The following is a 12657-nucleotide window of genomic DNA, read 5'->3' on the forward strand; positions in this document are numbered from 1 at the left end:
AGGTCTTTCTTTTTCACGACCTGACCGTACGTCGGGTCTAGAGAGTTCCGGTCCTTTCTTATTCCAGTGCTCAAGATCTTCTTTTTTACAGTTTGGCTGTTTTTCTTTGGTGAGGGATGCCGTAGGTTCTCCAACCATCGATTATCGAGGTCGAGAAAACGCGCCATGGCAGTTGCAACACTACTCGTTTTTGTCTTAATCTCCATGTGAATGTTGGATTTCGACTTAATCATCTTGTGGAGGTCAGTTAGAAGTGCTTCGAGGCGTTTCAGTGCCCCCATCCTTTGATTTTCCACGCTCTTTTTATACTCCTAGTAGCATTTCTCGACAGCGAAGCCATGGGGTCCACTACGCTGTCCAAACGGTCGCATGATGACGACGACTTTGGGCCCGTTCGCAAACCCTCGGCCGCCGGTACTGAGGTATCCCTCCTCTGTACTGTAAACAATTCTACTTTATTGTTCTCCATATTCAGTGTAATTCAGTATTTAAGAGAACGGAGTATCCGATTCTAATAATTTAGAAAAACACTTGACTTGTTTTGCCAAGATGAACAACTGATTAAATTTTCACGAAAGAAAGTCTATCGGTTTCGGAGATCTAGTGAAAAAAGTAAAAAAAATGCCATTCTGCGGTCAAAAATGATCATTAGACATATGCACATTAAATTATCAGATGTTTTATAGAGATTTTAACAATAAGTATACATTTTGTTTACATTTCTATGGGTTCCGTACCAATCTTTATCCGTTAGAAGGCGACGCGGCGCTTACGCTCTTCCATATTTTGTCTCTATGCAGTTAAAGCAGTACGATTGCTTTGAAATAATTGAAATTTGATGTTTTCAGAAAAAAGTCTTTTGAAAGTACAATCCTCTCCTTTATATAGAGAGGATTGTACTTTTAAAAGACTTTTTTCTGAAAGCAGTTTAATCTTTTTGAATTCGTCAAATTGTGTTAATAAAAGATCAGATCATAATATCATTCATGATTCGTATCTAAATTTTTTAAATCTAATTAAAAACGATTAATCCTTTATAAATTTTGTATGTATATATACATGTATATATATAGTAATATATGCACATCCATATATGTGCTTATATGTATGTTTTTGTATATGCACTATATACATGTACTTGCGTATATGTTTGTGTATATAATTGTATGTACATGAATATATGGATATATACATATGTATGTATGTGTATGTAGGTGTGCATATGTATGTGCATGTATATATACATAATATTTTTCAACATTTGCTGAAGCAATACATTCCCATTTTTGGTAAATTACCAATACAAGAGCCATAAAAAAATATTTTAGCCTAAATTCCGTACATATCCCTTACATCTGGCCGGCAGAACTCCACATTAGTGTGTTAAAGTCTTGTGAAGTCGAAATATTTACAAATATCCTCGGAAAAAATCGAGTATTTTTAACAAAAAATATTATTGATATCGATATATAAATTATTATAGGTAAATAATTTTTGCTTCTCAATTTTATATAAAACCTTTTTTAGTTAATTTTTATTACTCTTTACCCTGGTACATAATCCATTCCTTTATAATTTTTCTAAATAATCTGTAATGACCATCATTAATTAATATTAATCAATAATTTTAAAAAACATTGTCTTTGACAGAATAAACCTGATGATGGAACGTATCTAGTTCCGAAACGTCGTTTGTTTGTTTGTTACAAATTGTTTTTTATTATTGGCTTTACTATTCGGAAAAGAAACAATCAATATATTGAAAAAATCCAGGATTTATCTATTGAATATATATATATATATATATATATATATATATGTATATATATATATATATATATATATATATATATATATATATATATATATATATATATATATATATATATATATATATATATATATATATATATATCTTCTATATAATAAGTCGGGTTTTCCTTCCTGACGAAATAACTCCAGAATGCACGAACCGATTTCGACAATTTTGCATTTGTTAGAAAGGTCTCGAGCTACGCAAGGTTTATAGCTAAAAATTAGTGGTGCGTGGCCTCGTGCCTTAATGCAAATTGCTGGAACTTCACGCACCGTAATTAAAAATTCGAGTAATGACATTAGTGAGAGTTATCAGAATTATGCTTGGTTAAGTCAACAAGGAATTCTTGCCGCAAAGAATAATGATGTACACGCACTGAATTTCACCATTCAATCAAAAATTGCTGGCGATTTGGTGACATACCAATGATTCCGACTGGTCTTCCGTTTTACTTCAAACGATTGCTATTTTTAGTTCGCCTTGCGTTCGCAATAACAAGTCTCAAGGCCAATCGCTTAGTGTTTGCGGGATAAATTTCAAATAGATTATTTAGAAAATCATTGTTTTTCACATGGGCAGTTATACGTTGCCTGTTCACGAGTTAGAAAACCATCCGCTTTGTTTGTGTTAACGTCAGACCAAAAAACAAAAAATGTGGTTTACCAAAGATCACTTCCATGAAACGGATAATTTGCGGGTTCACTTTCATTTACTTAGAGAAGTTCAACTAACAAACACTTCATTTTTGTAATCGAAATAAATTCATTACTGTTGTGCAATAAAATCAAATTTTTCCTTTTCAAATATAAAACAAACAAAAAATTTCTTCATCTTTCTCACAAAACCATCTGGTGGCGAAACGGAGTTCGTCGGGTTTAAATAAATAAATAAATAAATATATATATATATATATATATATATATATACGAGTATATGTGTGTGTGTGTGCGGATATAAATTTTCGTCGACAATTTCGGGAACACGGTTCAACCGATTTCAATTATTCGAAAAACATTCGATTCGCATTGATAAGGAGACGTGCTGATTAGTTTTTCGCATAGGCAGGTCTAGCCGTTTCAAAGATACGGAGCAAAAAGAGCCACAAACGGTAACTCAGTTTTTAAGTGAACGGGGTGTCCGATTCTGATAATTCGTTTAACTTGTTTTGACAATATGAACCACTGATTAAATTTTCATGAAAGAAGGTCTAGCGGTTTCGGAGATCTAGTGAAAAAAGTAAAAAAAAAGCCATTTTGTGGTCAAAAATAATCATTAGACATATGCAGATTAAATTATCAGATAATTTATAGAGATTTTAACAATAAGTATAAATTTTGTTTACATTCCTATAGATTCCGTACCGATGTTTATCCGTTAGAAGGCGACGTGGCGCTTACGCGCTTCTATATTTTGTCTCTATGCTGTTAAAGTAGTACGATTGCTTTGAAAAAAAGTTCAGAACTTCCAAAATTTTTCAAAATAAAGAAAATATATTTTTTCAAAAAGTCTTTTTTCCAAGAAAATAATTTTTTTATTCTAAATTAAATGTTAATAAGAATCCTTATTTTGATTTTATTCGAGGTTTGTATTTACCTCTCAAGTGTTTGCTCACTGCCTTTTTTATTCTTTTTTCACACAGAGACAAGAGCTGAAATAATACTATTATTATTGATAAGGGCTTGCTTATGAATAAATAAAAATAAATAAATAAATGATTTCATTTCAAATGCTGTGCTGAGAATGTACTTATTGGTTTAATGTGAATAATTTGTTATCAAAACATTTTATGAATTATATTATTATTGCATTTAGGTTATTCAAATTAAGACCCTAAATTTAGAATTCATCGAAGGGGACACCATAGACATTTTTGTCTAATCACTTATTGCAAGTTATAATAGGCAGCGATATGAATAAGAAAATTGGATTATAACACTGATAGTAATTTTGGAAATCATATTCATAAAATTATGCTCTAGGGCGTTTAAAACTGATAGTAATTTTGGAAATCATATTCATAAAATTATGCTCTAGGGCGTTTAATATTCTCCCAATTCGCACTGTTGAAGGCGTTTTAAACGTTGAATGTAAGGAGAAGACACATTTTACGACGCCATTCTTCTCTTGCTGTTTCCGCGACCTTACGAATCGCGCCGATTGTCGATCGCCCTTTTTGAAATCCGTGTTGGTTGTTGGCAAAACCACCGGCGCATTCAATATCCTTGTGTGTATGCATGTGTGTGTGAGTACGCGCGTGTGTGCGGATACAAATTTTGCTCGACGATTTCGGGAACACCGATCAACCGATATGAATAATTCAAAAAACATTCGATTCGTACTGATAAGGAGACATGCTGATTAGTTTTTGGCGGAATCAGTTCTAGACGTTCCGAAGAGAACGGAGCGTCCGATTACAATAATTCAAAAAACGTTTTACTTGTATTGACAAGATGAAGAATTGATCAGGTCTAGCAGTTTCGGAGATCTAATAAAAAAAGTAAAAAAAATGCCATTTGGATTATCATTATCAGATATTTTAATCGAGATTTTAACAATAAGTATAAATTTTGTTTACATTCCTATGGGTTCCGTACCAATGTTTATCCGTTAGGCGGTGACGCGGCTCTTTCGCGCTTTCACATTTCGTCTCTATGCAGTTAAAGCAGTACGATTGCTTTAAAAAAAAGTTCAGAATTTCCAAAATATATCAAGATAAAAAAAACGTTTTTTTTTCAAAAAAAGTAATTTTTTGTCAAATTTATAGTTTTTCAAAAATCTATTTTTTTTTTTCAAAGTAAAACTTTTTCAAAAATGTTAATCGTTTTTAAAAAAAATAATAATTTTTGATACGGGAACTTCCAGCAATTTGCCTTAAGGCGCGATGCCATGCGCGCTACTAGTTACTTAATATTCTATATTCTTCGTCATTAATAGATTTATAAAATAATCTTTAATTCCAAATGTTTAGACATACAATTTGATGTCATCATCAATGAATATTGAATCTGGTATTTGATATCTAAAAATGTGTCATTTGCACGACATTCCGCTCGTATTCATCGACCGTGGGATCAAAATAATTGCCGAAATTATCGGGAAAATGTCTTAAAAGCAGTTCTGAAGCCCTGGGTAGACAAAAATTTCGGCCGCAGACCATGGACATTCCAACAGGACTCAGCACATTCAAACTCAGTACGCGGCTACCAAAATTGTCTCAAAAAAAAACCTCTTTTTCGCTTCATTTCCTTCGCACAATAGCCACCAAAATCTCTAGATCTAAAATCGTTGGACCTTTGTGCCTTGGACATTTTGGAGAGTACAAAGTTTGCACTAAAAAATACCAAAGTGTCGATCATCCCAAAATAGCGCCTCGCCAGCAATAGGCCAAAATACCCCGAAGCCACTTTCGTGCAGCGTGTTATGGTTTTTTCTGCCTTTTGAAGGCCATAATTCGTGCCAAAGGTGGCCAATTAGAACAAATCTAAACTGATTCTAAAATTTGATGTTATTTCTGACATTTTTGCTTTTGCACAATGAAATTTCAAATGAAAATGACAAAATTATAGCTTTTTACTTTGTTGCATTACATATCAGCTACCCTGTATATAGAGTAAAAATGTTTTCCAAACATATTACATGTCTCGATGAAAAGAGTTCTTTTCTTAAAACCTTTTCATTTATTTTATTTTAATTTAATATTTATTTTAATTTAATAGTTTTTTTTTAAATTCGTGCTTTGAAAATTGTATAGTAATTGGTGCATTACATTTTCCATGTTTTTTGTTTTTTCTTCAAATTTTTTGTATGCACTGAAGATGGGTCAAATCAAGACCCGAAACGTTTGACAATAAAATATTTTACTTCGATAAAATAGTTTTAATTAATGGATGGACGCCCAAGAACAACTTTATTATAATATTTCACCATCTGAAAAAACCTCTCAATTTATATATATATATATATATATATATATATATATATATATATATATATATATATATATATATATATATATGATATATGTTTCTTTTTCGAATAATAGAGCCAATAAATAAAAATTAATTTGTTTTTTGTGGATGTTTAATTACGACGTTTCGGAACTAGATACGTTGTATCATCAGGTTTCTTCTGTTAAAATCATTTTTTATATAGTCAAACTCTATTAACGACAAAGAATACAGAATATTAATATATATATATATATATATATATATATATATATATATATATATATATATATATATATATATATATATATATATATATATATATATATATATATATATATACGAGTATATATATATATGGCAGTAATAGCCATTCTATATTAAATAAATATACTTTGAAATGAAACAATAAGTGTCAGGATATTAACGCGATGATAATGCGAGTTTATTGATAACTCCAGACTTTACAAAGAAACTAATGTGATATACAATTTTGATATCAAATGATTTACTAAATTCGCTCGACAATAATCGCAGAAACAAAAATCAGAGAGAACAATTTATTCGATTGTGAAACATCATCTAGCGCCAGACTTGCTAGATACGACGTTCACATCGGCGTCGCTTAAAGTGTGCTGTGTCGTTATGTGATGCGCGTTTCACATCGGCCTTCAATCAACTGACAGCTGTCAAGTATGAAACATGTTCATTCCGCTACATGTTCACTCCCTTTCAAAAAAAATGAAGTATCCGTAAGAAATAAATAAATTTAATTATTATAATTTGAAGGAGACTTTTTTAGTATTAATATTTCTTGGAGGCTCCATCGTTGACTCCAAGTGATGTGGTTTAAATTCTTGTGATGTGCTTGGTTGACTTTCATGTATTATGTCAAAAGCAGTTTTGCGAATATTTTGCGGACGGTAGGGCTTCACAAAATTATCTTGAGTATTGCAGTAAACTGGATAGCTGTTTAATGATAATTTTTGTAGGTTCAGAGAAGTACTGCCATTTAATATTGTCTGCATTTCAACGTCCTTGCTCTGCTCTTGCAAAATTTTCTCTGCGGTTAACTTTGAAGGCATTTGAATGGAATTAATCCTGGACAAGGCATCAGCAACCACGTTCTGTTTACCCTTCACATATATGATATCAGTGGAAAACTGTGAGATGTATTCCAGCTGCCGTCGTTGACGATCTGAAGCCTTCTCTAGTTTTTGTTGAAAAGCATAAGTTATAGGTTTGTGGTCAGTTTTCATGAAAAAATTTCTGCCTTCTAAGAAATGTTCAAAATATTTGATTGCAGCAAAAATAGCTAGTAAATCCCGATCATATGTGGAGTATCTTTGTTCTGTATAAGAAAGTTTTCTCGAAAAGAAACCTATTGAATGCCAGGCACCATTAAGTTCTTGTTCTAATGTAGCTCATATAGCAGTAGTGGATGCATCCGTAATTAAATTAATGTTTGCTGTGCTTGCAGGATAATAAAAAAGAGTTGCATTTGCCAGAGGTTGTAGTTTAAGAACTGACGTGGGTGTCTCATAGACGGCGAGTTCACAAATATAAGCCGTATTTCAAAGCCTTCAAAGATACGCTCGCGCCCTTTCCTATAGATTCGGGATTAAACCCGTCGATCATTCAGTCGAGCGCTCGCTGTCGGTGCAATAACACGTTTGGCTGTGGAGCTGCACGGAGTCTCTCAGATGTAAGGTCAGTGTTAAAGTTGTGAGTCTGTTAGACGTCAGATCATTATTAGTGTATATCTTTCTAAGTGTCTACAACACGTAACCTCATTATTTATCGTATTATTTTAGATGGACCAACCTAGTACTTCGAAAAATACCCGTAAAAGAAAGAGAGTGGTTGCTCCTACTAATCAAGACTTCGAAAAAACTCTACAATATTGGTTAGAAACGGATATTGAGGGCGACTTTAGCGATGTTGACGATGATCAGGCGGACCCAGACTTTATCTTACAATCTGATTACGATACGGAATCTGAACAGTCAGGAAACGAACAAAATAAGGAAAATGAGAATCAGTTACAAGTCAGACCGACCACCGTGTCTCCTCATGAAGCCAACCAAGTTCCAGTACCTTCAACTGTAAGTCCTATTCCAGTTTCTTTTAGTAATCAGTGTTATTATGGGAAAAATGGTTTCAAGTGGTCATTTGAAGAACCTGTTATCAGATCGAGTCGTACTTCGCAAGTCATAATATTGCTGATATTCCTCGACAACAGCCCAAAACATTTATTGATTCGGAATCTTTATGTCTTGAGTTATTCGACACTACTATGATTGATACGATTGTTACCTGTACTAATCAAAAATTATCAGAAATTCGCATGAAGTATAAAATCCCAAATAAAATTGAACTAAGACCTACCGATCGTGAGGAAATGAAAGCTTTTCTGGGATTATTATTTTATACCTGTCTTTAAATCGAATCACGTAAACCATTTATATCCATTTCGATTATTTATACCATAGCTATACCATAGCGCTACACATAGCTTGTAACGGGCACTTTTATCATTTCAGTCGTAGCCTAGTGGTAAAGCGACTAAACTCTCATTTTAGCGTATGCTTATGCGTATCGTCGGAGGATCAAATCCCGTTCATGTTAACTTTTTTTTTTATTATTTTTAATTCAAATTTATAATTGCATGAGTAAATAATATTAAAGTTTAGCAAGAATATTAATAATTTGATATTACGGTACTTCCTAGTCCGTCGATGTTAAAGGGTACCTGTACTTTGCATACAGGTACAGATTTGGGCATGTATCACTGCAGTAAATGATAAACGAACTTACGGAAAATTTTATGATTTAGTTAAAGAGTTATTTAACAAATAATCATTTAATTCATTATAATTTTGTTTCTTGAAGTGTTTAGTTGTGATATTGTGCGTGATCAAAATGGCTGATGATAAAATTAATGTGTCCAGTGATGATGATAGTGTTTTTTCTCATGAAAAGCAAGTTATTGTGGATGCATTTGATGTGTGTAAAAAAAACTATTTGAATTAAAAAACATTGATGGAGTTCCGAGTGTTAAAAAATCCGAAAATGCCATTGTTCTTGGAATTTTTTTTGTGATGTTATTATTGATATTTTAGAAGAACACTCGTTTGTGACTGTTGATGAATTGTTTATGAAGCATGAAGAAGTAGTAATTAATGATTCCGGCGAAATATCATCTTCACCAAATTTAAGTTCGTCTTTCGCGGAGTCGAATATTAGTATTGTTAGCACGGATACAACAGAAAGCACGGATCTAACAACGGAAAGCGATGGGTATGTGCCATTACCAAAGAAAACGAAAACTTTGTTTATCCCATTAGATTTAAAGTTAAAAGTAATACAATTAGCTGAACATCATCCCAAGAGGACTATCAAAAGCCTACAGAAGTTTGGAACAGCAGCGCTTAAAACAAAATCAGATTTGGAAAAATGGCAAAGAGACGTTTTAAATGGCGGCACTTTAAATGGAAAGTTTGGTCAAATTAATAAGTGGACATATGATAGATTCCAAGAAGCTCGCGCATCGAAAAAACCTGTAACTACAAAATTATTACAGCAATGGGCGTCCATGGCAGTACTTCAGTTTCAAAATGACTCTGTTAAGTTCAAAGCATCGCAGACATGGATTGATACTTTCAAATCCAAACATAAAATTGTACAAAGACGAGCTACTCAATATGTCAAATAAAAAAAAGCGTTAGATATTGATAAAATATTGGAGGACGCTAGCAAATTTCAAAAATATATATGTAATATTTCATTAAACTTTGAAAATGATTTTATTATTAATACTGACCAGACGGGATGCGAATACAGAACGGACGTTAAAAGGACATTGTCTAATAAGGGGGAAAAAGTTACAGAGATTTATTTAAGAGACTTCACTAAAGTTACGCATACGTACACAGCGCAGTACGCTAAAACTGCTTCCGGAAAGTTGCTGCCCAAAGTATTTGTATATATGCGCGAGCCGAGCGGTCAGTTTGGACCAAAAGTTCAAATTGATGTTCAAAAATATAAACACGAATTCAAAAATATTTGTGTGACTGCGTCAAAAAGCGGTAAAATGACGAAGGAACTTTTTTCATATTTTATTGATAATGTTCTTAAGCCATATGTTAAAAGGGAGAATTTTTTATTAATATTAGATTCTTGGGGTGGTCAAACTGATCCATCACTTTTCAATAATAAGTTTACAAACGAAGTAGGGCAACTAACCAGTACAGTAGAAATAATACCACCCCATTGCACACCATACTGTCAGCCTTGTGACGTTTATTTCTACAGACAGTTGAAGTTATTTATGAAGAAAATTCAAAATTGTTACCAAATTAGGCAATTAGAAAGAGAACTAAATAGAAGGAAAGATGCCTTGAGGATACATTCTCTAATCCATCATCAGTTATCTGCGCATATTTTTCAGAATATGATCCAATATGCTTGGTTTGCAAGCAAACTGGCTAATACAAGAGAAATTTTTTTTAATGTGGATCAAGTATGTTTTCCGGAAACCGTCACTAGTGAAAAATGTTTATGTAATACTACTGCGTTTGTGAAATGTGATCATTGCAATTTATTTTTATGTTTTTCTTGTTTCTATGATAAGTACCATCCCGTCAATTGTAAACCTTAAAGTAGGTAATATATGCAAATAAATTACATTTTTTCTTTCTTGTTATTGCTGTTTTTTATATGAAATTATTATGTTTCAGGTATTACATCAATTTAATACAGACGTTACAGAGCATTTTACTATAGAATATTTAGCGAAAAATATGAAATTAATTAAAAACTCACGAAAACTTTAATATTATTTACTCATGCAATTATAAATTTCATCAAAATCCGAGACGAGCAATGCGCGGGTTCTCCTTGTAAGTTGATTGTGAGTGAATACTCCTGTAACCTCAAGCATTTGAAGATGACGACGGTGCTCATTCATATCAGTGGACATTATCAGGATGTTGTCTATATAAATAAAAACAAAATTAAAATCTTGGAAGATGTGATTGATTAAACTCTGGAATGTCCGGGCGGCGTTTTTGAGTCCAAATGGCATACGTAGATACTCGAAGAGTCCCCATGGGGTAATAATTGCAGTGTTTTTGATATCCTCTTCATGCAATACTATTTGCTGATGCAGAGTATTAAACACATCTTGTATTAAAGGTGGAGGATACCTGTCGGGCAGCGTGTTTGCGTTCAGCCTCCTATAATCTCCACACAGTCTGAATGTACCATTCTTCTTTGGAACAATGTGAATAGGGCTTGCCCATGGACTGTTGAAAGGCCTCAAAATGCCCCTGTTCAGGAGATCTTGTATCTCAGACCTAGCTGCAACAGCCTTTTCTCCAAAGATTTTCCTGAACCTGGCAGCTACTGGTGGACCTGTTGTGCTTATCCTGTGGGAAAAATGACATGATTTAATATTGGTGGTTACCTGCGGCTTTGTTATTGCAATGTATTGTGCCAGTAAATCCTTGAAAGGCTCTGCCGGGTTGACAGTGGAGATGTTGCCTTGCTGTGCCTTGAGTACCTTTCCATCAGAGGTAAGGCCTGTGGTCGAATCAATCAATCTTCTGCCCTTCAAGTCTATCAATAGATTGTAGTTGCTTAGGAAATCGGCTCCTATAATGGCTGTGGCTACATCGGCAACAACAAACTGCCAGTTAAAGCTTCTACGTAGTGATAGATCTAGCTCCAGAGTTCTCTTGCCATACGTGGATAATCTGCTAGAGTTTGCTGCAAATAAAACTAGCTCTTCCTTGGCATGACTATTAGCGAACTTATGGGCTGGTAATATAGATAAAATTGAGTCAGAATCTATAAGGAATTGGATTGAAGTTTTTCTGTCTGTTATATGTAGGCGGAGCTCAGAGCAAACAGAATTTATTTCACCGTCATTGCATGCTCCAATTAATGACGGTGAAGTTAGTTTGCCGTCCGGTTTAACGATTTGAGCAAGCAGGGCTCCACACACTTTGTGGCTTTCTCACCAAATCTGTAATGATAGTAGGAAACTGATCCACGAGAGGGTGTCCTGGACCTATGTCGAGAACCACTTTTTGGTCATGACCGATTGTGTTGTGATTCCAGCTGACAATTTTTCTGCCTTTCAGTTTTCAGCAATGCCCTTAGTTCCTTGATTTCCTGGACGCATGACATAAGCAGGGTTTCATGGCGGTCCAGTCTCTGTTCCACTGAAGGCTTGTATGTTGTGGACATCACATATGATGTAGGCGCACAGTGATCGACCAAAATATCGGCTACTTCCGCCAGGGCTTCAGGGCCAAGATGACGAGAAACTATCAACTGGGGCCGAATGTGGTGTGACAGGCGCTCTGACCACAGTTTGATTATGATGTCTTCACTGACCTCTCCCTTCGCCAAATCCATCATCTCTCGTAGGAGCTGTGATGGTTTCTTCTCGCCTAAAGATAGGTTTTTTAATAGTTTGTAAATCTGCTTACCTCTGGATTTGGACACTCTGCTTAATATAGTCTTCTTAATGTGTTCGTGTTTATCCGTCTTTGGAGGATTACGGAGGACATCTTGGATGAGGCGCAGTGTTTCAAAGTCTAGGGCTTTAAGTACTGCCGTGTACTTTGTATCGTCGCTCCGGATCTTGTCAGATTGAAACTCTGATTCAATGACTAGGAACCATAGGTCTGGCGAATCTCCATTGAATGGAGTGAGACGGTGATTATTGAATGCTGCAATATTGTAAAAATAATCCATGGATTGTTCCGCAAAACTATCTTGTTTAGAAACACGTGGACTGCTCGTGTTTAAGTTCGCCTCGTGATCCAGATAGCTCAGAGATCTGTTAAAAGCTGTTTCCTGATTGATGGGCGAAGATCGAGACGA

Source organism: Ctenocephalides felis, unplaced genomic scaffold (assembly GCF_003426905.1).
Source record: "Ctenocephalides felis isolate EL2017-DRISC unplaced genomic scaffold, ASM342690v1 CF-g0.4_SCAFFOLD_01492, whole genome shotgun sequence".
In the NCBI taxonomy this organism is placed as follows: Eukaryota; Metazoa; Arthropoda; class Insecta; order Siphonaptera; family Pulicidae; genus Ctenocephalides; species Ctenocephalides felis.